This window comes from Rhinoraja longicauda, chromosome 34 (assembly GCF_053455715.1).
Source record: "Rhinoraja longicauda isolate Sanriku21f chromosome 34, sRhiLon1.1, whole genome shotgun sequence".
Classification (NCBI taxonomy): Eukaryota; Metazoa; Chordata; class Chondrichthyes; order Rajiformes; family Arhynchobatidae; genus Rhinoraja; species Rhinoraja longicauda.
This window is the reverse complement of record NC_135986.1, coordinates 17,200,351-17,227,152: the sequence shown is the minus strand read 5'-3', so window position 1 is coordinate 17,227,152 and position 26,802 is coordinate 17,200,351. Positions and strand designations below refer to the sequence as shown.

Below are 26,802 nucleotides of genomic sequence, written 5' to 3'. Positions count from 1 at the left end.
CTGGAGTTTAGAAGGATGAGAGGGGATCTTATAGAAGCACGAGACCAAATGGACCCGTTGGGCCCAAACCTCTCCTGCATTGGTGCAGCACCCTCTCCTCCCCCACCTCCCCCCTCCCACCCCACCCCCTCTCTCTCCCACCCCCTCCCCCCTCTCTCTCCCACCCCCTCCCCCTCTCTCTCTCCCCCCTCCCCCTCCCCCTCTCTCTCCCCCCTCCCCCTCTCTCTCCCCCCTCCCCCTCTCTCTCCCCCTCCCCCTCTCTCTCCCCTCCCCCTCTCTCTCCCCCCTCCCCCTCTCTCTCCCCCCTCCCCCTCTCTCTCCCCCTCCCCCTCTCTCCCACCCCTCCCCCCTCTCTCTCCCCCTCCCCCTCCCCCCTCCCCCTCTCTCTCCCCTCCCCCTCTCTCTCCCCCCTCCCCCCTCTCTCTCCCCCCTCCCCCTCTCTCTCCCCCTCCCCCTCCCCCTCTCTCTCCCCCCCTCCCCCCTCTCTCCCCCTCCCCCTCTCTCCCACCCCTCCCCCTCTCTCTCCCACTCCCTCCCCCTCTCTCTCCCCCTCCCCCTCCCCCTCTCTCTCCCCCCTCCCCCTCTCTCTCCCCCTCCCCCTCTCTCTCCCCCCTCTCTCTCCCCCTCCCCTCTCTCTCCCCCTCCCCCTCTCTCTCTCCCCTCCCCCTCTCTCTCCCCCCTCCCCCTCCTCCCCCCCTCCCCTCCCCCTTCCCCTCCTTCCAATTCCATCGCCCTCAACCACCCTTATCCTCCCTCCTCCCCCACTCCTTCCACCTCCCTCCCCCCCCCCCCCTCCCCTTCCTAGGAGATAGATTTAGATTTCAAAATGTGAATAACTTTAAAAATATAACACCGATTTCAATGAAACTTCTTCCATTAGCACCAAAGGGACGACGGTGAGTAAGGTGGGCCTAGAATTGTCGCGCTATCGTGCACCGTTTTGGCTGTAGTTCAGGAACAAACAAACGAGAGTTTTCGTATATAGATGCCCTCATGCTGTAAACGTCTTGTGTCAACCCAATTCCCTTTTTGAAGCCCAAGAGTAATAGAGTCACACAGTCACACAACGCCCAGAACCTGATAACTCATCAGATTTTCTCTTGAAACTATTCTTCTTAAGTGTCCCTTCTGAATTCTGCTTTCAGATGGCAAATCACAGCGGTCAAGGTAAAGGGCAATTCTCACATGCAGAGCCTTTGTTAAATGTGTAAAATACATGGTGAAGATGATCACTCTTACGTGGAACTTTGGACAACAGAAGCACAGCGCGGAAACAGGCCCTTCGGCCCTCCGAGTCCGTGCTGACCAGCGATCGCCCCGTCTCCCAGCACGATCCTACACACACCAGGGACAATTTACAATTTACAGAGGCCAATTACCCAACAAACCTGCTCGCCGTTAAGAGTGGGAGCACCTGGAGAAAACCCACATGGTCACAGGGACGAACGTACAAACTCCACACAGGCAGCCCCCGTTGTCAGGATGGAACCCGGGTCTGTGACGCTGTGGGGCAGCAACTCTACCGCTGAGCCATCACTAAATAAAATAAAATTATTTACTGCCCCAGGCACTAAATAAAACGAAAGGCGCTAAAATGTAGTCATTTTGCTGCAGAAGTAGATTTGCAGACTGATAGCGCAAGAGACAAGGGTTCACAATAGACAATAGACAATAGGTGCAGGAGTAGGCCATTCGGCCCTTCGAGCCAGCACCGCCATTCATATAACATATAACATATAACAACTACAGCATGGAAACAGGCCTGTCCGGCCCTACCAGTCCACGCCGACCATTCTCCCTGACCTAGTCTCATCTACCTGCACTCAGACCATAACCCTCTAATCCCCTCTTATCCATATACCTATCCAATTTACTCTTAAATAATAAAATCGAGCCAGCCTCCACCACTTCCACCGGAAGCCCATTCCATACAGCCACAACCCTCTGAGTAAAGAAGTTCCCCCTCATGTTACCCCTAAACCTTTGTCCCTCAATTCTGAAACTATGTCCCCTTGTTGGAATCTTCCCCACTCTCAAAGGGAAAAGCCTACCCACGTCAACTCTGTCCGTCCCTCTCAAAATTTTAAAAACCTCTATCAAGTCCCCCCTCAACCTTCTACGCTCCAAAGAATAAAGACCCAACCTGTTCAACCTCTCTCTGTAGCCTAAGTGCTGAAACCCAGGCAACATTCTAGTAAATCTCCTCTGTACCCTCTCCATTTTGTCGACATCCTTCCTATAATTTGGCGACCAGAACTGCACACCATACTCCAGATTCGGCCTCACCAATGCCCTGTACAATTTTAACATTACATCCCAACTTCTATACTCGATGCTCTGATTTATAAAGGCAAGCATACCAAACGCCTTCTTCACCACCCTATCCACATGAGATTCCACCTTCAGGGAACAATGCACAGTTATTCCCAGATCCCTCTGTTCCACTGCATTCCTCAATTCCCTACCATTTACCCTGTACGTCCTATTTTGATTTGTCCTACCAAAATGCAGCACCTCACACTTATCAGCATTAAACTCCATCTGCCATCTTTCAGCCCACCCTTCCAAAAGGCCCAAGTCTCTCTGTAGACTTTGAAAATCTACCTCACTATCAACTACTCCACCTATCTTAGTATCATCTGCATATTTACTAATCCAATTTGCCACACCATCATCCAGATCATTAATGTAAATGACAAACAACAGTGGACCCAACACAGATCCTTGGGGCACTCCACTAGACACTGGCCTCCAACCTGACATACAATTGTCAACCGTTACCCTCTGGTATCTCCCATTCAGCCATTGTTGAATCCATCTTGCAACCTCACTATTAATACCCAACGATTTAACCTTCTTAATCAACCTTCCATGTGGAACCTTGTCAAATGCCTTACTAAAGTCCATATAGACAACATCCACAGCCTTGCCCTTATCAATTTCCCTGGTAACCTCTTCAAAAAATTCAAGAAGATTAGTCAAACATGACCTTCCAGGCACAAATCCATGTTGACTGTTTCTAATCAGGCCTTGATTATCCAAATAATTATATATATTGTCCCTAAGTATCTTTTCCATTAATTTTCCCACCACAGACGTCAAACTAATAGGTCTATAATTGCTAGGTTTACTTTTAGAACCTTTTTTAAACAAAGGCACAACATGCGCAATGCGCCAATCTTCCGGCACCATCCCCGTTTCTAATGACGTTTGAAATATTTCCGTCATATCCCCTGCTATTTCTGCACTAACTTCCCTCAATGTCCTAGGGAATATCCTATCAGGACCTGGAGACTTATCCACTTTTATATTTTTCAAAAGTGTCCGTACCTCCTCTTCTTTAATCCTCCTAATTTCCATCACTACTCTACTTGTTTCGCTTACCTCACATAATTCAATATCCTTCTCCTCGGTAAATACCGAAGAAAAGAAATTGTTTAATATCTCCCCCATTTCTTCCGGCTCAGCACATAGCTGTCCACTCTGACTCTCTAATGGACCAATTTTATCCCTCACTATCCTTTTGCTATTGACATATCTGTAGAACCCCTTGGGGTTTACTTTTACATTACTTGCCAAAGCAGCCTCATATCTTTTTTTCGCTTTTCTAATTTCCTTTTTAAGATTCCTTTTATATTCTTTATATTCCTCAAGAACCTCATTTACTCCCTGCCGCTTATATTTATTGTATATCTCCCTCTTTTTCCGAACCAAGTGTCCAATTTCCCTGGAAAACCACGGCTCTTTCAAATTATTATTCTTTCCTTTCCACCGAACAGGGACATAAAGACTCTGTACTCTCAAAATTTCACCTTTAAATATCCTCCATTTCTCTATTATATCCTTTTCATAAAACAACAATTTCCATTTCACTCCTTTTAAATCCTTTCTCATCTCCTCAAAATTAGCCTTTCTCCAATCCAAAATCTCAACCCTTGGTGATCATGGCTGATCATCCACAATCAGTACCCCGTTCCTGCTTTCTCCCCATACCCCCTGACTCCGTTATCCTTAAGAGCTCTATCCAGCTCTCTCTTGAATGCATTCAGAGAATTGGCCTCCACTGCCTTCTGAGGCAGAGAATTCCACAGATTCACAACTCTCTGACTGAAAATGTTTTTCCTCATCTCCGTTCTAAATGGCCGACCCCTTATTCTTAAACTGTGTGGCCCCTTGTTCTGGACTCCCCCAACATTGGGAACATGTTTCCTGCCTCTAACGTGTCCAACCCCTTAATAATCTTATACGTTTCGATAAGATCTCCTCTCATCCTTCTAAATTCCAGTGTATACAAGCCCAGTACTGTGCTCCGTGCTGTCCGTACGGAGTTTGTACGTTCTCCCCGTGACCTTGTGGGTTTTCTCCAGGTGACCCGGTTTTCCGCTCACACTCCAAAGACGAGCAGCTTGTAGGTTAATTGGCTTCTTCAAACTGTAAATAGTCCCTGGCGTGTGTAGGGTAGCGAGGGTGTGCGGGGATCGCTGGTCGGCGCGGACTCGGTGGGCCGAAGGGCCTGTTTCCACGCTGCACCTCTACATTCTAACGTTCTACACATTTAACAAAGGCCCGGCGCACGAGAATTGCTCTTTTTCTCTCATCAGGATTTTAAAAAGATTCATTCGAGCTAAACAATGAAACGGGATTATTTACATACCTCATAAACATTGCTCGGTCCAAACACCCTGACAGATATTTTCAAATTACACAATCGCTCAGAGAACGTCGAGTTTAATACCCATATAGATTGACATAGCATCGAAGAATTGGCATCTCTTTTACATTTGGCCCGACAGGCTGACGGGCAAAATGTAAAAGTGATGTCCAATTATCCCACACCTTTTAAAAGACACTTGGATAGGCATACGGAGATAGAGTCATCGAGTCGTAGAGTGATACAGCATGGAAACAGGCCCTTCGGCCCAATTTGCCCACACCACCCAACATGCCCAAACTACACTAGTCCCACCTGCCTGCGCTTGGTCCATATCCCTCCAAACCCATCCTATCCATGTACCTGTCCAACTGTTTCTTAAACGTTGGGATAGTCCCAGCCTCAACTACCTCCTCCGGCAGCTCGTTCCATACATCGTTCCAGGGCTGCACGGTGGCGCAGCGGTAGAGTTGCTGCCTTACAGCGAATGCAGCGCCGGAGACTCAGGTTCGATCCTGACTACGGGCGCCGTCTGTACGGAGTTTGTACGTTCTCCCCGTGACCTGCGTGGGTTTTCTCCGAGGTCTTCAATTTCCTCCCACACTCCAAAGACGTACAGGTATGTAGGTTAATTGGCTTGGTAAATGTAAAACATTGTCCCTTGTGTGTGTAGGATAATGTTGATGTGCGGGGATCGCTGGGCGGCGCGGACCCGGTGGGCTGAAGGGCCTGTTTCCGCGCTGTATCTCTAAATCTAAATCTAAAAATCTAAACCCACCACCCTCTGTGTGAAGAAGTTATCCCTCGATTCCCCTACTCTGGGCAAGAGATTTTCTGCATCTACCCGGTCTATTCCTCTCATGATTTTGTGCACCTCTGTAAGATCACCCCTCATCCTCCTGCGCTCCAAGGAATAGAGACCCAGCCTGTTTAACCTCTCCCTGTAGCTCAGGCCCTCTAGTCCTGGCAACATCCTCGTAAATCTTTTCTGTACCCTTTCCAGCTTGACAACATCTTTCCTATAACATGGTGCTCAGAACTGAACACGACACTCTAAATGCGGCCTCACCAACATCTTATACAACTGCAACATGACCTCCCTCCCAACTTCCATTACTCAATGACTGAAGGCCAATGTGTCAAAAGCCTATCTGACTACCCGATCTACCTGCGACTCCACCTTCAAGGAACCATGCACCTGCACTCCTAGATCCCTCTGCCCTACAACACTTCCCAGAGGCCTACCATTCACTGTGTAGGCCCTGCCCTTGTTTGACTTTTCAAAATGCAACACCTCACACTTCTCTGTGTTAAATTCCATCGACCATTCCTCCGCCCACCTGGCCAATCGATCCAGATCCAGATCCTGCTGCAATCAGCAAAACCACCCAGTTTTGTATCAAAGGGGAAAGGGAAAAGGGAGGGGGGGAGGGAGGAGGGGAGGGGAGGAGTGAGGGCAAAGAGGGAGGGGGATGGGGGGGGAGAGGGGAGTGCGGGGAGAGGAGAGGGAGTGGGGGGGGAGAGGGGAGGGAGTGGGGGAGGAGAGGGTGCTACACCAATGCAGAAGAGGTTTGGGTCCAATGGGTCCACTTGGTCTTGTATTCCTCTAAACCTTTCCTATCCATGTACCTGGCCAAGTGTCTTTTAAATGATGTGGTTGTCCTTCCTCAACTACCTCCTCTGGCAGCTCGCTCCACACTCCCACCATCCTTTGTGTGGAAACGTTCCCCCTCAAAGTGCAGGAGGAGCTCAGAGGGTCAGGCACCATCTCTGGAGAATGTGGACGGGACCCGAATGTTTCGGGTCAGGGCTCTCAGTTTAGAGATACAGCGCGGAAACAGGCCCTTTCGGCCCACCGGGTCCGCGCCGACCAACGATCCCCGCACACTAACACTATCCTACACACACTAGGGACAATTTTTTTAACATTTACCAAGCCAATTGACCTACAAACCCGCACGTCTTTGGAGTGTGGGAGGAAACCGAAGATCTCGGGAGAAAACCCAGGCAGGTCACGGGGGAGAACGTACAAACTCCTTACAGACAGCGCCCGTAGTCGGGATGGAACCCGGGTCTCCGGCGCTGCATTCGCTGTGAGGCGGCAACACTACCGCTGCGCCACCGTGACCGTCCTCACCGGCTCTTCTTCAGACCGAAACGCCAACTGTCCACGTTCTCCAGAGGTGCTGCCTGGCCCGCTTTGAGTTCCTCCAGCACTTTGCGTGTTTTTTTTGTAAACCAGCATCAGCAGATTCTTGTGCCTCCATTGGATCACCCATTCACACCAGATCTATGTTATCTCACTTCTGCATCACGTTCTCCACCACTAGAGCCAATTAACCTCCTTCCAATCAAGCGTTATTTACAACCGTGCAGGCTTAGTTATCTTTTAGTTTAGTTTAGTTTGGAGATACAGCGCGGAAACAGGCCCTTCGGCCCACCGGGTCCGCGCCGACCAGCGATCCCCGCACGTTAACGCAATCCACATTAACACGTTCTGGGGACAATTCACGCTTCCACCAAGCCAATTAGCCATGCAAACTCGCACGTCTTTGGAGTGCGGGAGGAAACCGGAGCACGCGGAGAAAACCCACGCAGGTCACGGGGGAGAACGTACAAACTCCGTACAGGCAAGCGCCCCGTAGTCGGGATGGAACCCGGGTCTCTGGCGCTGTGAGGCGGCAACTCTACCGCCGCGCCCAACATCACGGGCAAGAATTCAACAGCTTCCTTTAACCTCCACAGGGGTAATCAGAGACGGGCAATAAATACAGGCCGCTCGCTGCCTTCAGTGCCCGCAACGCATAAATGAAGAGATTAAAAAAAGACAAATAACTGTTTCCAGCTCCATCTATCTGAAATGAAAACTTATATTCATTTCTTTAAAGTGATTAGGTTTTGATTAAATGTGTGGGTCGACGCATAATTAAACTGAAAGATAATCTTCATTGGAACGAGGGTCAGTCTTGTGTCATGACAAACAAATGGCTTCAAGTAAAATGGGAGTTTTTTACTTGTTCAGTTTTCGTTTTAGTTTTAGAGATACAGCGCCGAAACAGGCCCTTCGGCCCACCGGGTCCGCGCCGACCAGCGATCCACGCACACTAACACTATCCCATACCCAACTGGGGACAATTTTTACATTCACCGAGCCAATTAACCTACAAACCTGCACGTCTTTGGAGTGTGGGAGGAAACCGGAGAAACTGAATGTGGCACGGTGGCGCAGCGGTAGAGTTGCTGCCTTACAGCGAATGCAGCGCCGGAGACACGGGTTCCATCCCGACTACGGGTGCCGTCTGTACGGAGTTTGTACGTTCTCCCCGTGACCTGCGTGGGTTTTCTCCAAGATCTTCGGTTTCCTCCCACACTCCAAAGACGTGCAGGTTTGTGGGTTAATTGGCTTGGTAAATGTAAATATTGTCCCTAGTGGGTGTAGGATAGTGTTAGTGTGTGGGGATCGGTGGTCGGCACGGACCCAGTGGGCCGAAGGGCCTGTTTCCGCGCTGTATCTCTAAACTAAAAACTGAAAAACTAAATCTCGGAGGAAACCCACGCAGGTCACGGGGAGAACGTACAAACTCCGTACAGACAGCGCCCGTAGTCGGGATGGAACCCGGGTCTCCGGCGCTGCGTTCGCTGTAAGGCAGCAACTCTACCGCTGCGCCACCGTGACTGCCCGTGATAGAACTTTGAACAGTGGAATATGTGTAGGAAGGAACTGCAGATGTCGGTTATCACCGATGATAGATACAAAGTGCTGGAGTAAGTTTGGAGTCTGGGGAAGGGTTCCGACCCAAAACGTCACCCGTCCTTTTTCTCCAAAGATGTCGCCTGACCCGCTGAGTTACAATAGACAATAAGTGCAGGAGGAGGCCATTCGGCCCTTCGAGCCAGCACCGCCATTCAATGTGATCATGGCTGATCATCCACAATCAGTATCCCGTTCCTGCCTTCTCCCCATACCCCCTGACTCCACTATCCTTAAGAGCTATATCTAGCTCTCTCTTGAATGCATTCAGAGAATTGGCCTCCACTGCATTCTGAGGCAGAGAATTCCACAGATTCACAACTCTCTGACTGAAAAAGTTTTTCCTCATCTCAGTTCTACCCCTTATTCTTAAACTGTGGCCCCTTGTTCTGGACTCCCCCAACATTGGGAACATGTTTCCTGCCTCTAACGTGTCCAACCCCTTAATAATCTTATACGTTTCGATAAGATCTCCTCTCATCCTTCTAAATTCCAGTTATACAAGCCTAGTCGCTCCAGTCTTTCAACATATGATAGTCCCGCCATTCCGGGAATTAACTTAGTAAACCTACGCTGCACGCCCTCAATAGCAAGAATATCCTTCCTCAAATTTGGAGACCAAAACTGCACACAGTACTCCAGGTGCGGTCTCACTAGGGCCCTGTACAACTGCAGAAGGACCTCTTTGCTCCTATACTCAACTCCTCTTGTTATGAAGGCACTTTGTGTCTATCTTTAGAACAGGCCAACACATGTGGAGGCCCTTCGGCCTGTGTTGCTTGATGCCTAGTTATACTGACCACCGCAGTTGAGGAGGAATTTCTTTATCTAGAGGGTGGTGAATCTGTGGAATTCATTGCCACAGTAGGCTGTGGGTATTTTTTAAGGTGGACATTGAGATTCTTGATTAGGAAGGACGTCAAAGACGACAGAGAGAAGGTGGGAGAATTGGGTTGAGAGGGAGATGCCATGACTGCATGGCGGTTGAATCGATGGGCCGAATGGCCAAATTCTGGCCCAATATCAGATGATCTTATAGGCATCACTAGCAGTTTCGGTCTCCTAATTTGAGGAAGGACGTCCTTGCCATTGAGGCAGTGCAGCGTAGGTTCACCAGGTTAATGCCCGGGATGGCGGGACTGTCATACGAGGAAAGATTGGAAAGGCTGGGCTTGTATTCACTGGAGTATGGAAGGATGAGAGGAGATCTTATAGAGACGTATAAATTTATAAAAGGACTAGACAAGCTAGATGCAGGAAAAATGTTCCCAATGTTGGGGGAGTCCAGAACCAGGGGTCACACACAGTCTAAGAATGAAGGGGAGGCCATTTAAAACTGAGGTGAGAAGGAACTTTTTCACCCAGAGAGTTGTGAATTTGTGGAATTCTCTGCCACAGAGGGCAGTGGAGGCCAATTCACTGGATGAATTTAAAAGAGAGTTGGATAGAGCTCTAGGGGCTAGTGGAATCAAGGGGTATGGGGAGAAGGCAGGCACGGGTTACTGAGTGTAGATGATCAGCCATGATCACAATGAATGGCAGTGCTGGCTCAAAGGGCCGAATGGCCTCCTCCTGCACCTATTTTCTATGTTTCTATGCTTTCTATGTACACACCACATTCTATGTACACAAAAGCTTTTCACTGTACCTCGGTTACACGTGACAATAGACCAAACCGCACTAAACTAAAAGTTGGAGTAACTCAGCGGGTCAGGCAGCATCTCTGGAGAGAAGGAATAGGTGACGTTTCGGGTCGAGACCCTTCTTCAGACTCGAAACGTCGCCCATTCCTTCTCTCCAGAGATGCTGCCCGAGTTACTCCAGCATTTTGTGTCTATCTCCGGTTTAAACCAGCATCTGCAGTTCCTTCGGACACACTGGAATAGGAGGAAGCAATGAACAAGAATCACGGATGGACACAAAATGCTGGAGTAACTCGACGGGACAGGTGGCATTTTCGGATAGAAGGAGCGGGTGATGTTCGGGTCGAGACTCTTCTTCAGGCTGAGAATCAGGGGAGAGGGAGAAGCAGAGATAAGGAAATGTGAGGGCTTGCTTCCACGCTGTATCTCTGAACTAAACTAAACTGCACTAAACAGGCCCTTCGGCCCATCGAGTCCGCACCGATCCCTGCACATTGACACTATGCTACACACACTAGGGACAATTTACATTGGTGCCAAGCCAATTAACCAACAAACCCGCACGTCTTTGGAGTGTGGGAGGAAACCGAAGATCTCGGAGAAAACCCACGCAGGTCACGGGGAGAACGTACAAACTCCGTACAGACGGCGCCCGTAGTCGGGATCGAACCCAGGTCTCCGGCGCTGTGAGGCAGCAGCTCTACCGCTGCGCCACCTTGCTGCCCCAAAGAGGCCGGTGGAAAGCCTCGTGCTTGCAGGTGGAGCTCCTGCCGTTCATGGCTTGTGCTTCACACTTGGCCGCGTGGACAATTCCTCCCCCCCCCCCCCGCCACACCAACTCCGCACGGCGGCCCAGCGGGTGGAGCCGCTGCCTCACGGCCCCCGAGACCCGGGTTCCATCCTGACCTTGGGCGCCGTGTGAGCAGAGAGAGCCGCGCGGATGTGTTGGGGCCGCAGGGCCTGTTTCCACGCTGGGCCGCAGGGCCTGTTTCCACGCAGGGCCTGTTGCCACGCAGGGCCTGTTTCCACGCAGGGCCTGTTTCCACGCAGGGCCTGTTTCCGCGCAGGGCCTGTTTCCATGCAGGGCCTGTTTACATGCTGGGCCTGTTTCCACGCAGGGCCTGTTTCCACACTGGGCCTGTTTCCACACTGGGCTGCAGGGCCTGTTTACACGCTGGGCCTGTTTCCACGCAGGGCCTGTTTCCACGCAGGGCCGCAGGGCCTGTTTCCACGCTGGGCCTGTTCCCACGCTGGGCCGCAGGGCCTGTTTCCACGCAGGGCCTGTTTCCGACTCCACTGCTCCACCATTTGCAAAGCTTCGCTCTGTGATCTGCGCCCATCGTGGCCTGGCCGCGGGACGTTCTACCGTGCAAATCCCCTGACACCGTGATGCAAAGTCTAATTCAGCTGCAGCCCGGCGGAGAGTAATTGCACACAACTTAATGGGGTCACCTCGTGCTGGGGGGAAAACACCGTGTTCTGTGCTTGTTGTTAATCATGAGCTGGAAGGCAGACCGACTCAAAATAAACGTGTGCGGACACATTCATTGCTGGGTGAACAGTTTGATGATCAGTTTGAACCTCTGCCTGGATCTGAGGGCTTTAATAGTCACCTACACACGCAGGAGAAAAAAACCCTGCCAGTGACTCCATCTACACCTCCTAGTGTGACAATGAAACACTCTCGATCTCCTCGCTGGGTAAATATTATTCTCTCCGGTAGTTTTAAACCAATTCCCGTGTGTCTCAATCTCCTTGTGTGGGACCCAATGGCCCGGTTTCTCCCTTTCAAGATCTATGATATTTTAAAGGCCCTTATTACCACTCGTGACCGTCTCTCTAGGTTGAACGGTTCCATGTAGAGTCGTAGAGTGATGCAGTGTGGCCCAACTTGCCCACACTGGCCAAAGATGTCCCAGCTACACTAGTCCCACCTGCCCGCGTTTGGTCCACAACCCCCCAAACCTGTCCTATCCATGTCCAACTGCTTCTTAAACCATGGGATAGTCCCTGCCTCATCTGCCTCCTCTGGCAGGTCGTTCCACATACCCGCAACCCTTCGTGTGAAAATGTTACCCCTTCACCGTCTGTTTGGAACGTGGCAACTTCAACAGCCTGACCGCGGGAGAAGACGGCAGGGGAAGAGAAATGACATTCTGGCCTTCCATCACAGTGAGGAGGTGACTGGAGGAGACTCACTGTGATGGATGTTTCTTTTTTTTCGTGTTTTGTGTTGGTTGGGGTTGTGTAATTTGCTTATTTTATTGCTCTTTTTGTTGGACTGTGGGTGACGAAATCTCGTCCAAAAGACTTGTTTTTTTGGATGACAAATAAAGGTAATTCTGATTCTGATTCTGAATTCTGATTCTGATTCTGAATTCTGATTCAGATTTCTGTTAAACCTTTTCCTCTTCACCTTAAACCGAAGGCAGACACAAAATGCTGGAGTAACTCAGCGGGTCACAGCATAGCTACAAGGTCCCAGTGGCTCGTACCTATCCACGCCCTGAGCTCATCTGCCTTACCCGTCAGGCGCCTTACACCAGTCATTGAAAGTAGGCATGCAGGTGCAGCAGGCAGTGAAGAAAGCGAATGGTATGTTAGCATTCATAGCAAGAGGATTTGAGTATAGGAGCAGGGAGGTTCTGCTGCAGTTGTACAGGGCCTTGGTGAGACCGCACCTGGAGTATTGCGTACAGTTTTGGTCTCCTAATCTGAGGAAAGACATTGTAGCCTTAGAGGGAGTACAGAGAAGGTTCACCAGATTGATCCCTGGGATGGCAGGACTTTCATATGAAGACTGGATAGACTCGGCTTGTACTCGCTGGAATTTAGAAGACTGAGGGGGGATCTTATGGAAACTTACAAAATTCTTAAGGGGTTGGAGAGGCTAGATACAGGAAGATTGTTCCCGATGTTGGGGAAGTCCAGAACCAGGGGTCACAGCTGAAGGATAAGGGGGAAGTCTTTTAGGACTGAGATGAGAAAACATTTCTTCACACAGAGAATGGTGAGTCTGTGGAATTCTCTGCCACAGAAGGTAGTTGAGGCCAGTTCATTGGCTATATTTAAGAGGGAGTTAGATGTGGCCCTTGTGGCTAATGGGATCAGGGGGTATGGAGAGAAGGCAGGTACGGGATACTGAGTTGGATGATCAGCCATGATCATATTGAATGGCGGTGCGTACAGGCTCGAAGGGCCGAATGGCCTACTCCTGCACCTATTTTCTATGTTTCTATGCCACCGAGATTTAACGGTGGCGTTTAAAATACCAGGGATCCAGCGAGGCGGGAAACGGCCAATATGGTGGATAACAAGGAGGGAGAGAGACAGGAGGTAACTGGTCTAAGACAAACGGAGAGAATACATTTTGACAGTGAGGAGAAGTGATATTGCAATGTTCTGCCTGAAAGGATGGGGAAATCCAGATTCAATAGAAGCCTTCAAAAGGAAACTGAATAAACACTTGAACAGATTTGAAAAAAGATTGAGGGAACATGATGAAAGAGCGAGCCCTGTGAAAGTAATTTACAGATTCTTCAAGGAGCGGGCGAGATGTACAATGACTGAACGGTCTTCTCAGCGCTGCGAGATTGCATCGAAGTGCTCATCACAAACCTGGCCTCTCAATTCACCGCCAACGCTAACTGAAACATCAGCAATGCCCACGGTGAACGGCTCACCATGCAGCCGGCTGGAGCGGTCCCAGGAACAAAGAAACGTAGACAGTCGGTGCAGCCCTTCCAGCCAGCACCGCCATTCAACGTGATCACAGCTGATCATCCACAATCAGTACCCCGTTCCTGCTTTCTCCCCACATCCCTTGATTCCGTTAGCCCCAAGAGCTAAATCTAACTCCTCTTGAAAACATCCAGTGAATCAGCCTCCACTGCCTTCTGTGGCAGAGAATTCCACAGATTCACAACTCTCTGGGTGAAAAGGTTTTTCCTCATCTCAGTCCTAAATGGCCGACCCCTTATTTTTAAACTGTGTGACCCCTGGTTCTGGACTCCCCCAACATCAGGAACATTTTCCCTTTTTCTAGCTTGTCCAATCCCTTAAGAATTTTATATGTTTCTATAAGATCCCCTCTTATCTTTCTAAATTCCAGTGAATACAAGCCCAGTCGACCCATTCTTTCATCTTATAGTTTAGTTTACTTTAGTTTAGTTTAGTTTAGAGATACAGCGAGGAAACAGGTCCTTTCGGCCCACCGGGTCCGCGCCGACCAGCGATCCCCGCACACTAACACTATCCTACACCCACTAGGGACAATTTTTACATTTACCCAGCGTCTTTGGAGTGTGGGGGGAAACCGAAGATCCCGGAGAAAACCCACGCAAGTCACGGGGAGAACGTACAAACTCAGTAAAGACAGCGCCCGTAGTCAGGATCGAATCCGGGTCTCCGGCGCTGCAAGCACTGTAAGGCGGCAACTCGACCGCTGCGCCACCATGCTGCCCTAGTTTGGAGATACAGCGCGGAAATAGGCCCTTTATGTGAGTCCTGCCATTCCAGGGACTAACCTGCACTACGCAACACAAGGAGAACGTGAGTCAACCATCCCTTCAATAGCTGGTCGCTTCACATATAGCTGAACACATAGAACAGGACAGCACAGGACTGGGCCCTTCGGCCCACAATGTTTGTGCCGAACACAATGCCAAGTTATCCACACTAGTCTTAGTAGTAGAGTGATACAACGTGGAAACAGGCCCTCCGGCCCAACTTGCCCACACCGGCCAACATATCCCAGCCACACTAGTCCCACCTGCCTGCGTTTGGCCCATATCCCTCCAAACTTGTCCCATCCATGTACCTGTCTAATTGTTTGTTAAACATTGCAATAGTCCCAGCCTCAACTATCTCCTCCGGCAGCTCGTTCCATACACCCACCACCCTTTGTATAAAAAAGTTACCCTTCAGGTTCGTCACCTTGTCCCTTATTTGGGAATGAGATAGTTGGCAACCCTAGGTGTGGATCACGTGCAGGCAAGACGAGATCCATCATGTACGGCACGGGCACGATGGGCTGAAAGGCTGTGCTCTCCTGTGCTGCGGATGCAAAGAACCGCGGAAGCTTTTCGTTTAGTTTTGGTCAGAGATGCAGCGCAAAAACAGGCCCGTGGGCCCGCCGAGTCCACGCCAACCACCAATCACCCTGAACGCTAGTGCTAGCCCACACACCAGGGACAATTCACAGAGGCCAATTGACGTACAAACCAATTGAGCTAGATAGAGCTCTTAAGGATAGCGGAGTGAGGGGGTATGGGGAGAAGGCAGGAACGGGGTACTGATTGAGAATGATCAGCCATGATCACATTGAATGGCGGTGCTGGCTCGAAGGGCTGAATGGCCTCCTCCTGCACCTATTGTCTATTGTCTATAATGTATGGAGTGTGTGAGGAAACCGGAGCACCCGGTGGAAACGCACAGAATCAGAGGCAGGGCGGCACGGTGGTAGAGTTGCTGCCTTCCAGCGAATGCAGCGCCGGAGACCCGGGTTCCATCCCGACTATGGGCGCCGTCTGTACGGAGTCTGTACGTTCTCCCCGTGAGCTGCGTGGGTTTTCTCTGAGATCTTCGGTTTCCTCCCACACTCCATAGACGGGCGTGTTTGCTGGTTAATTGACTTGGTGTCAGTGTAAGTTGTCCCTGGTGGTGACGGATGGTGTTAGTGTGCGGGGATCGCTGGTCGGCATGGACCCGGTGGGCCGAAGGGCCTGTTCCCACGCTGTATCACTATAACTAGAACTCTGCACAGACAAGCGCCCGCAGTCAGGATGGAACCCGTGTCTCTGGCGCCGTGAGGCAGCGACTCTACCGCTGCGCCCCCCGTGCCGGACGTCCATACCGCAGGGCGCACAGTGCTGGAGCAACTCAGCAGGTCAGGCAGCAATCTCCGGAGAACAGAACACTGGGCCGCAAACTGGAATGGAGAAACGAAGCGTAACGCGAGGAGAGACTAAAGCCGCACACTAATGCTGCTTTACAAAACAAGGGCGCACAACAGAGGTCAGGTGACGTCTCGGGAGAACACGGATGGGTGGCGTTTCGGGAGAACACGGATGGGTGACGTCTCGGGAGAACACGGATGGGTGGCGTTTCAGGAGAACACGGATGGGTGGCGTTTCGGGTCGGGACCCGTCAGCAGACTGACTGCGAGAGGGTGGCGGGAGAAAGCTGGAAGAGAGGAGAGGCAGGGACTCTGTGAAATGGCGGGGACAAGCGTGTGGGGCTGAAGCGCTCAGAGACGCACGAGCCGGGACGTGAACGAGCAACAGCTTCGGAACAACAACTGCAGATGCTGGTTTAAATCGAAGGGATCACAAAACGCTGGAGTAACTCAGCGGGTCAGGCAGCGTCTCGGGAGAGAAGGAACGGGTGACGTTTCGGCTCGAGACCCTTCTTCAGACTGAACCCGAAACGTCACCCCATTCCTTCTCTGCTGAGACGCTGAGTTACCCGCTGAGTTACTCCGGCATTGTGCATCTGCCTTTGAACAAGGGCTTATTTGCTTTCCCCCGCTATCATCTAAACATTTGATTGGCGCTGCGTACTGCTAACAAAGCACGCGCGCTGTGCTGGCAGGGAGTCTTGGCTTCCATTAGATGTCTCAATTGCAGCTTTAAATTGCAGGCTTTTGATGCAGAGCTTGGAATGAACTCAGAAGGCAGTGGAGGCCAAGTCTCTGAATGCATTCAAGAGAGAGCTAGATAGAGCTCTTAAGGATAGCGGAGTCAGGGGGTATGGGGAGAAGGCAGGAACGGGGTACTGATTGAGAATGATCAGCCATGATCACATTGAATGGTGGTGCTGGCTCGAAGGGCCGAATGGCCTCCTCCTGCACCTATTGTCTATTATCTATAGAAAGGCAATTGGGACACAAGGCTCCACGCTCACAGATTTGTACACAGTGTGGATGGTGGCCCTTCGGCCCACCGAGTCTGTGCTGACGGCCAGTCCCCCTCCCTTCCACCCTCTCCATTCCCCGATCTCCGACCGGTCTGGCCGAGCCCCTGCTTAAATCTTCTCCCTGCGTGCTTGGTTGTCTCCTTCTCCGAGCTAACAATGACCTATTCCGCATTTTCCTTGAGCTACATCCCCTTTGGTGTCTCGTTTTCCCACCATGCACTTCCTTATCTCTGTGAGAACGGACACAAAAAGTTGGTGTCAGATTAGGTAAAGGGGAAGTGCAATGAGACCTGGGTGTCCTTGTACACCAGTCACTGAAAGTAAGCGTGCAGGTACAGCAGGCAGTGAAGAAAGCTAATGGCATGTTGGCCTTCACGCCGAGAGGATTTGAGTACAGGAGTAAAAAGGTCCTTCTGCAGTTGTACAGGGCCCTGGGGAGACCGCATCTGGAGTACTGTGTGCAATTTTGGTCTCCTAATTTGAGGAAGGACGTCCTTGCTATTGAGGCAGTGCAGCATAGGTTCACCAGGTTAATCTCTGGGATGGAGGGACTGTCGTATGAGTAAAGATTGGAAAGACTGGGCTTGTATTCACTGGAGTTTAGAGGGATGAGAGGGGATCTTGTAGAGACGTATAAAATTATATTATATAAAAGGACTGGACAAGCTAGATGCAGGAAAAATGTTCCCAATGTTGGGGGAGTCCAGAACCAAGGGCCACACACAGTCCAAGAATAAAGGGGAGGCCACTTAAAACTGAGGTGAGAAGAAACATTTTCACCCAGAGATTTGTGAATTTGTGGAATTCTCTGCCACAGAGGGCAGTGGAGGCCAAATCACTGGATGAATTTAAAAGAGTTAGTTAGAGCTCTAGGGGCTGGTGGTATCAAGGGATATGGGGAGAAGGCAGGCACGGGTTACTGATTGTGGCGGTGCTGGCTGGAAGGGCCAAATGGCCTCGTCCTGCACCTATTTTCTATGTTTCTATGTGTCTATGTTCAACTCAGTGGGACGGGCAGCATCTCTGGGGAGACGGAATGGGTGATGCTTTGGGTCGAGGCTCTTGTTCAGAAGCCTCGACCCGAAACGTCACTCGTTCCTTCTCTCCAGATATGTTGCCCGACCCGCTGAGTTACTCCAGCTTTTTGTGTCCATCTTCGGTGTAAACATCAGTCATCCGTTTAGACTTAGAAACAGGCCCTTCGGCCCATCGAGTCTGCACTGACCAGCCATCGATCACCCCATACACTAGCACTATCCTACACCAGCGACAATTCAACACATTTGTTAAGCAGTGTTTGCAGATCCTTGTTTATCCACCACAGATGCTGCCTGACCTGCAGAGTCACTCCGTTCCTGCCTTCTCCCTATACCCCCTGACTCCGCTATCATTAAGAGCTCTATCTAACTCTCTCTTGAAAGCACCCAGAGAATTGGCCTCCACTGCCTTCTGAGGCAGAGAATTCCACAGATTCACAATTCTCCGAGTAAAAAAGTTTTTCCTCGTCTCCGTTCTAAATGGCCGACCCCTTATTCTTAAACTGTGGCCCCTGGTTCAGGACTCCCCCAACATCGGGAACATGTTTCCTGCCTCTCGCGTTACTTTTTCTGCATATCTTTCATTCATTGTTCTTTATTTCTCCACGTCAACGTCTATATCTCTCCCTTAACCCTAACCAGTCTGAAGAAGAGTCTCGACCCGAAACGTCACCCATTCCTTCTCTCCAGAGATGCTGCCTGACCCGCTGAGTTACTCCAACGTTTTGTGTCTACCTTCACTTCTAACGCTTGCCTGCTTTGCGCTCCCTCCAACCTCTTTCTACCAGTTTGCTTCCCTCTACTCCATCAGACTGAAGAAGGGACCCAATCAAAAAACGTCATCTGTCCATTTCCCTCCACAGTTGCTGCCTGACCCTCTGAGTTCCAGCCAACTGCTTATCTTTGGGCTGCAGCGGGTGGAGCTGCTGCCTCACCGCGCCAGAGACCGTTGTGCGATCCTGACCTCGGGCGCTGTCTGTGTGTGTGTGTGTGTGTGTGTGTGTGTGTGTGTGTGTGTGTGTGCGTGTATGTGTGCGTGTGTGTGTGTGTGTGTGCGTGCGTGGGTGTGTGCGTGGGTGTGTGTGTGTGTTTGTGTGTGTGTGTGTGCGTACGTGGGTGTGTGCGTGCGTGGGTGTGTGTGTGCGTGGGTGTGTGCGTGCGTGGGTGTGTGCGTGGGTGTGTGTGTGTGTTTGTGTGCGTGCGTGGGTGTGTGCGTGCGTGGGTGTGTGCGTGGGTGGGTGTGTGTGTGTGTGTGTGTGTGTATGTGTGCGTGCGTGTGTGTGCGTGTGTGTAGTCGGGTAGTGTTAATGTGCGGCGATCGCTGGTCAGTGCAGACTCGGTGGGCTGAAGGGCCTGTTTCCGCACCGTATCACTAAACTAAACTTCACTAAAAAGCTAGACACAGAAAGCTGGAGTAACTCAGCGGGACGGGCAGCACCTCAAGGAAGGACATCCTTGTAATTGAGGCAGTGCAGCGTAGGTTCACGAGATTGATCCCTGGGATGGCGGGACTGTCATTGCAGCCCCAGAGACCCGGGTTCCATCCCGACTACGGGCGATGTCTGTACGGAGTTTGTACGTTTTCACCGTGACCTGCGTGGGTTTTTTCCGTGATCTTCGGTTTCCTCCCACACTGCAGGTTTGTAGATTAATTGGCTTGGTTTAAGGTAAATTGTTCCGAGTGTGTGTGGGGTAGTGTTAGTGTGTGGGGATCGCTGGTCCGTGCAGACTTCGTGGGCCGAAGGGCCTGTTTCCGCGCCGTATCTCTCGACCAAACTGAACTAAAATAGGTGACGTTTTGGGATGCTGCCCGACCCGCTGAGTTACTCCAACATGTTTTACGTCTGTCTTCAGTTTAAACAGCATCTGCATTTCCTTCCGACACACAATGGTCGGGATGGGCTCGGTGGGCCGAAGGGCCTGTTTCCATGCAGTGTCTCTGAAGGCTGGGAGGTTCTGCACCATCTCATTGAGTCATAATGATGAGAGTGGTACAGAGTGGAAGCAGGCCCTTCGGCCCAACGTGCACACCACACACTGCAGCTTCATCGGCAAGGCCACCAGCATCATCCACGATAGATCGCCCCCGGCCACTCCCTCTTTTCCCCTCTCTCATCGGGCAAAAGGTACAGAAAAGGTACAGAAGTGTGAAAACTAGGGTTGCCAACTGTCCCGCATTAGCCGGGACATCCCGTATATTGGGCTAAATTGGTTTGTCCCGTACGGGACCGCCCTTGTCCCATGTTAGGCCTAGGGGGCGCTGTAGGCCCAGACACTGTAGGCATGGACACTGTAGGCCCGGACACTATAGGCCCGGGGGGGCGCTGTAGGCCCGGACAGTGTAGGCCTGGACAGTGTAGGCCCGGGGGCCTCTGTAGGCCCAGACACTGTAGGCCCGGACACCGTAGGCCCGGGTGGCGCTGTAGGCCTGGACAGTGTAGGCCTGGACAGTGTAGCCCCGGACAGTGTAGGCCAGGACAGTGTTGGCCCGGGGGCCTCTGTAGGCCCAGACACTGTAGGCCCGTGGGCCGCTGTTGGCCCGGACAGTGTAGGCTAACGGAGTGTGTTCGGGGAACGGGGCCAAGTGTGTTCGCCGATCGGAGGTTGCGTAGGAACCTGTCTCCCGGCCCTGGTGGCCGCCATTGATGGAGCGGGAGCACGTGGCCGCTGGCTGGGTGAGGTCACGTGGGGCGCGGGGTGGTGACGTCACCTTTTCTCCCTTATTTGGGAGTTGGAAAGTTGACAACCCTAGTGAAAATGCACACCTCCAGATTCAGGGACAGCTTCTTCCCGGCTGTTATCGGACAACTGAACCATCCTAGCAACTAGAGAAGCAATGCTGAACTACTGTCCACGTCATTGGAGATCCTCACACTATCTTTGATCAGATTTTACTGCACTTGATCTTGCACTGAACGTAACTTGTGTTATCACCCTTTATCAAGTATCTGTTCACTGTGGACGGCTCGATTGTAATCATGTGTTGTCTTTCCGCTGACTGGTTAGCACGCAACAAAAGCTTTTCACTGTACCTCGGTATACGTGACAATAAACTGAACTCAAGCAAACTTATCTACACAAGTCCCACCTGCCTGCGTTTGGCCCATATCCCTCTAAACCTGTCCTAGCTGTGTATCTGCCTAAATGTTTCTGAAACGTTGCGATAGTCCCTGCCTCAACTACCTCCTCCGGCAGCTCGTTCCAATCGCCCGCCCCCCTTTGCGTGAAAAGGTTACCCCTCGGGTTCCTATTAAATCTTTCACCCCCTTGTCTTAAATGTATGTTTAAATTAGTTTTTTTAGTTTAGTTTAGAGATACAGCGCGGAAACAGGCCCTTTCGGCCCACCGGGTCCGCGCCGACCAGCGATCCCCGCACACTAACACTGTCCTACACACACTGGGGACAATTTTTGCACTTACACCATGCCAATTAACCTACAAATCTGCATGTCTTTGGAGTGTGGGAGGAAACCGAAGATCTCGGAGAAAACCCACGCAAGTCACGGGGAGAACGCACAAACGGACAGCGCCCGCGGTCGGGATCAAACCCGGGTCTCCAACGCTGCATTCGCTCTAAGACAATAGACAATAGGTGCAGGAATAGGCCATTCGGCCCTTCGAGCCAGCACCGCCATTCAATGTGATCATGGCTGATCATTCTCAAGCAGTACCCCGTTCCTGCCTTCTCCCCATACCCCCTGACTCCGCTATCCTTAAGAGCTCTATCTAGCTCTCTCTTGAATGCATTCAGAGAATTGGCCTCCACTGCCCTCTGAGGCAGAGAATTCCACAGATTCACAACTCTCTGACTGAAAACGTTTTTCCTCATCTCCGTTCTAAATGGCCTACCCCTTATTCTTAAACTGTGTGGCCCCTGGTTCTGGACTCCCCCAACATTGGGAACATGTTTCCTGCCTCTAACGTGTCCAACCCCTTAATAATCTTGTACGTATGGCACCGACTCTACCCTCTGCGCCACAGTGACCTCCGTCTGGGACCCTATAAATCACGGACATTTGACAAGGATCGCTGGAAAGGCTACTGCAACAATGGCCGTCATTTGAACAAGGACTGAGAGGGGATGTAAATCACTGCAGATCAATTAGCAATCAGTATGAAAGTGGAAGCAAATATTGACATGGAAGTATAGCTTTTTTTTTCTCTCCCTTCAGTGTTGAGGGTTGTCTATTGAAACCTACTCTTGTGGAGCTATCGACAGCGGGCAGGTTTCTGGCACCAGCCTCCTGCTTAAACTCACTTCTCCCCCTCGTCCACAGGTTGATGCTCGATCGTTGCCTGCCCTCGCTCATTGAATTTTGGGCTGGCTTCTTCGACGCAGTACGGGCGATGCGGGTGGGATGCAGGGAACCGTTCAGCGTAGACGGGGAGAGACGGCCGTGGGAGATAGAGAGAGAGAGTGGCAGCGTCGTCCGAGATCAGGGGCGGCACGGCGGTAGAGTGATCCAGCGTGGAAACAGCGTGATCCAGTGGCCCAACTCGCCCGCACCGGCCAACAATGTCCCAGCTACCCCAGTCCCACCTGCCTGCGCTCGGTCCACAACCCTCCAAACCCCTCCTATCCATGTTTCTTAAACGATGTGGGACAGTCCCAGCCTCAACTACCTCCTCCGGCAGCTCGTTCCATACACCCACCTCCATTTGTGTGGAAAAGCTGCCCCTCGGATTCCTATTAAATCTTTTCCCCTTTACCTTGAACCTATGTCCTCTGGTCCTCGATTCCCCTACTCTGGGTAAAAGGCTCTGTGCGTCTACCCGATCTATTCCACTCATGATTTTGTACACCTCTATAAGATCACCCCTCATCCTCCTGCGCTCCATGGAATAGAGACCCAGCCTACTCAACCTCTCCCTGTAGCTCACACCCTCTAGTCCTGGCAACACCCTCTCGATGATTCTTGTAAACCTCCTCTGCAGCCTCTCCAAAGCCTCCGCATCCTTCCTGTAATGGGGGTGCCAGAACTGCACGCAATACTCCAAGTGCGGCCTAACCAGAGACCCATAGACTCTCTGACTCTATGACAGGAAGAGTTTGTAGAGAACTGGGACTGTTCTCTTGGAAACGTTGGAGGTTGAGGGGAGACCTGATAGAAGCATCTTAAATTAGGAGAGCGATAGATAGGGTAGACAGTCAGAACCTTTCTCCCAGGATGGACATGTCCAACACCTATGTTTTCTATGACATGGGCCAAACGCAGGCAGGTGGGATTAGTGTAGATGAAGCCAAAGGGCTTGGGGAAAGAAAGTGTGGGGAGGTTAGTGAGAGGTTACCTATAATTGTAGAATCCAATGTTCAGACCGCTGGATTGTAAGCTACCAAAGAGGAATATAATGTTATCACAAAATGCTGGAGTAACTCAGCGGGTCAGGCAGCATCTCAGGAGAGAAGGAATGGGTGACGTTTCGGGTCGAGACCCTTCTTCAGAATGAACTTCTGTCTGAAGAAGGGTCCCGACCCGAAACGTCACCCATCCCTTCCCTCCTGAGATGCTGCCTGACCTGCTGAGTTACTCCAGCATTTTGTGAATAAACTTCTTCAGACTGATGTCAGGGGAGGGGGCGGGACAAAGATAGGATGTAGTCGGAGACGGGAAGACTAGTGGGAGAACTGGGAAGGGGGTGGGGATGGAGAGGGACAGAGGAGCTATCGGAAGTTAGAGAAATCCCCAGTGGTATGAACATTGATTTCTCTAACTTCAGATAGTTCCTCTGTCCCTCTCTATCCCCTCCCCCTTCCCAGTTCTCCCACTGGTCTTCCTGTCTCCGACTACATCCTATCTTTGTCCCGCCCCCTCCCCTGACATCAGTCTGAAGAAGGGTCTCGATCCGAAACGTCACCCATTCCTTCTCTCCTGAGATGCTGCCTGACCCGCTCAGTCACTCCAGCATTTTGTGATGCCTTCGATTTGTACCAGCATCTGCAGTTATTTTCCTGCACAAAGAGGAGTATGAGGTGCTGGTCCTCCAGTTTGCAAGTGGCTTCACTCTGGCAATGGAGGAGGCTCAGGACCGAAAGGTCAGTGTGGGAATGGGAAGGGAAGTTAAAATGGTTGGCAGCCGGGATATATCGGTCTTGGTGGACCGAGCGCAAATGTTCGGCAAAATTGTTACAGTCTACGTTTGGTCTTGCCGATGTACAGGAGCCCACATCGAGAACACCGGACGCAGTAGATGATGGGAGAGTCATCGAGCCATAGAGTGATACAGCGTGGAAACAGGCCCTTCGGCCCACCTTGCCCACACTGGCCAACAATGTCCCAGTTACACTAGTCCCACCCGCCTGCACTTGGCCCATATCCCTCCAAATCTGTCCTATCCAAGTACCTGTCCAACTGTTTCTTAAATGTTGGGATAGTCCCAGCCTCAACTACCTCCTCTGGCAGCTCGTTCCACACACCCACCACCCTCTGTGTGAATAAGTTACAGCTCAGATTCCCATTAGAGACCTACAACGTCGCCTATCCATGTCCTCCAGAGATGCTGCCTGTCCTGCTGAGTTAATGTAACATACATTAAAGCAGGTCATAGTACTTACAACATAAGAGCACCGGAACAGTCCCTTCGGCCCACAATGTCCATGATGAACATGATACCATGTTAAACTAGCCTCCTCTGCCTGCCTGTGATCCATATCCCTCTATCCCCAGCATATCCATGCCCCTATCTAAAAGCCTCTTAAACACCACTATCGTATCGGCCTCCACCCCCACCCCTGGCAGCACGTTCCAGGCCCCCACCACCCTCTGTGTAAAACAAACACCTACGTTTGGAACATAGAACATAGAGGATAGAGTACAAGAATAGGCTCTTTGGCCCACAATATCTGTGCTGAACATGATGCCAAGTTAAACGAATCTCTTCCTGCACGTGTTCCAATATAGAACGATGAACAGTATAACTAGGGTTGCCACCTGTCCCGTATTAGCCGGGACAGCTCACGTTTTGGGCTAAATTGGTTTGTGCCGTACGGGACCGCCCTTGTCCCATATTGGGCCCGGACGGCGCTGTAGGCCCGGACGCTGTAGGCCCGGACACTGTAGGCCTGGACACTGTAGGCCCGGATGCTGTAGGCCCGGACAACGCTGTAGGCCTGGACGCTGTAGGCCCGGACGGCGCTGTAGGCCTGGACGCTGTAGGCCCGGACAACGCTGTAGGCCTGGACACTGTAGGCCCGGGAGCCACCTAACGGGCCCCGGCGGCCGCCATTGGTGGAGCGGGAGCACGTGGCGTTGGCTGGGTGAGGTCACGTGGGGCGGTGACATCACCCTTTGTCCCTTATTTGGGAGTGTGGAAGTTGGCAACCCCAAGCACATTCTCCCTCCTCCCCCTCCCTCCACTCCCTAGGAGATAGATTTAAACTTAAAAATGTTAATAACATAAAAAATATAACACCGATTTCAATTAAACTTCTTCCATTAGCACCAAAGGGACGACGGTGAGTAAGGTGGGACTAAAATTGTCGCGCTATCGTGTACCGTTTCGGCTGTTGTTCAGGAACAAACAAACGAGAGTTTTTAGTATATAGATTATTATCAGGATTAATATAATTCTAAAGGCCTGCTCTTGTATTACAACTTATAATTCTTGTAACTCAGAATGAAATTATACGGATAACTGTGGAGAATTTGTCTGCGTTCGACTGATAAAATGTAACACAGGGTGAGCCAAATGAAAGCTCCTCGTTCCTCCAATATCTCTGGTTTCACAAATAAAAACTTCCATTAGCATGATCGTTGAAGCTATTATGTTATGAGAAATTGTGTTTGTATTTCAGCCTGAATGCTGTTTATTGCTTATTATGGTACAATCCCCGTCTCTTCCTGCACAAAGTTGAGACGTTAATTGGAAATTGCTCTAATGGCCGTCAATTGGTTGAGTCATTTGGCCCTCTGTGGAAAAGGGTTCAGGTATCTTGACAAATGTAGAGTGTGTGGAACCATACGCCGTCTGAAGCCTGGATTCCTCACAGAAGGCAACATAGAAACATAGAAAACAGGTGCAGGAGGAGGCCATTCGGCCCTTCGAGCCAGCACCGCCATTCAATGTGATCATGGCTGATCATTCTCAATCAGTACCCCGTTCCTGCCTTCTCCCCATACCCCCTGACTCCGCTATCCTTAAGAGCTCTATCCAGCTCTCTCTTGAATGCATTCAGAGAATTGGCCTCCACTGCCTCCTGAGGCAGAGAATTCCACAGATTCACAACTCTCTGACTGAAAAGGTTTTTCCTCATCTCAGTTCTAAATGGCCTACCCCTTATTCTTAAACTGTGGTCCTTTGTTCTGGACTCCCCCAACATCGGGAACATGTTTCCTGCCTCTAACGTGTCCAACTCCTTAATAATCTTATACGTTTCGTTAAGATCTCCTCTCATCCTTCTAAATTCCAGTGTATACAAGCCTAGTCGCTCCAGTCTTTCAACATACGACAGTCCCGCCATTCCGGGAATTAACCTAGTAAGCCTATGCTGCACGCCCTCAATAGCAAGAATATCCTTCCTCAAATTTGGAGACCAAAACTGCATACAGTGCTCCAGGTGCAGTCTCACTAGGGCCCTGTACAACTGCAGAAGGACCTCTTTGCTCCTATACTCAACTCCTCTTGTTATGAAGGCCAACATTCCATTGGCTCTCTTCACTGCCTGCTGTACCTGCATGCTTCCTTTCAGTGACTGATGTACTAGGACACCCAGATCTCGTTGTACGTCCCCTTTTCATGTACGTCCGTTGTACGTCCCCTATGTCATCACACATACTGTTCCCCAAAACACTGATTACACTGCGAGAG

At 51.0% G+C, this 26,802-nt stretch overlaps 1 protein-coding gene across 1 annotated transcript in view; it reads right to left on the bottom strand.

Moving 5' to 3' along the window:
- Positions 1-26,802, bottom strand: part of LOC144609613 (pyruvate carboxylase, mitochondrial-like) — a 328,348-nt gene that overhangs the window by 90,724 nt on the left and 210,822 nt on the right. The window lies entirely within an intron of this gene.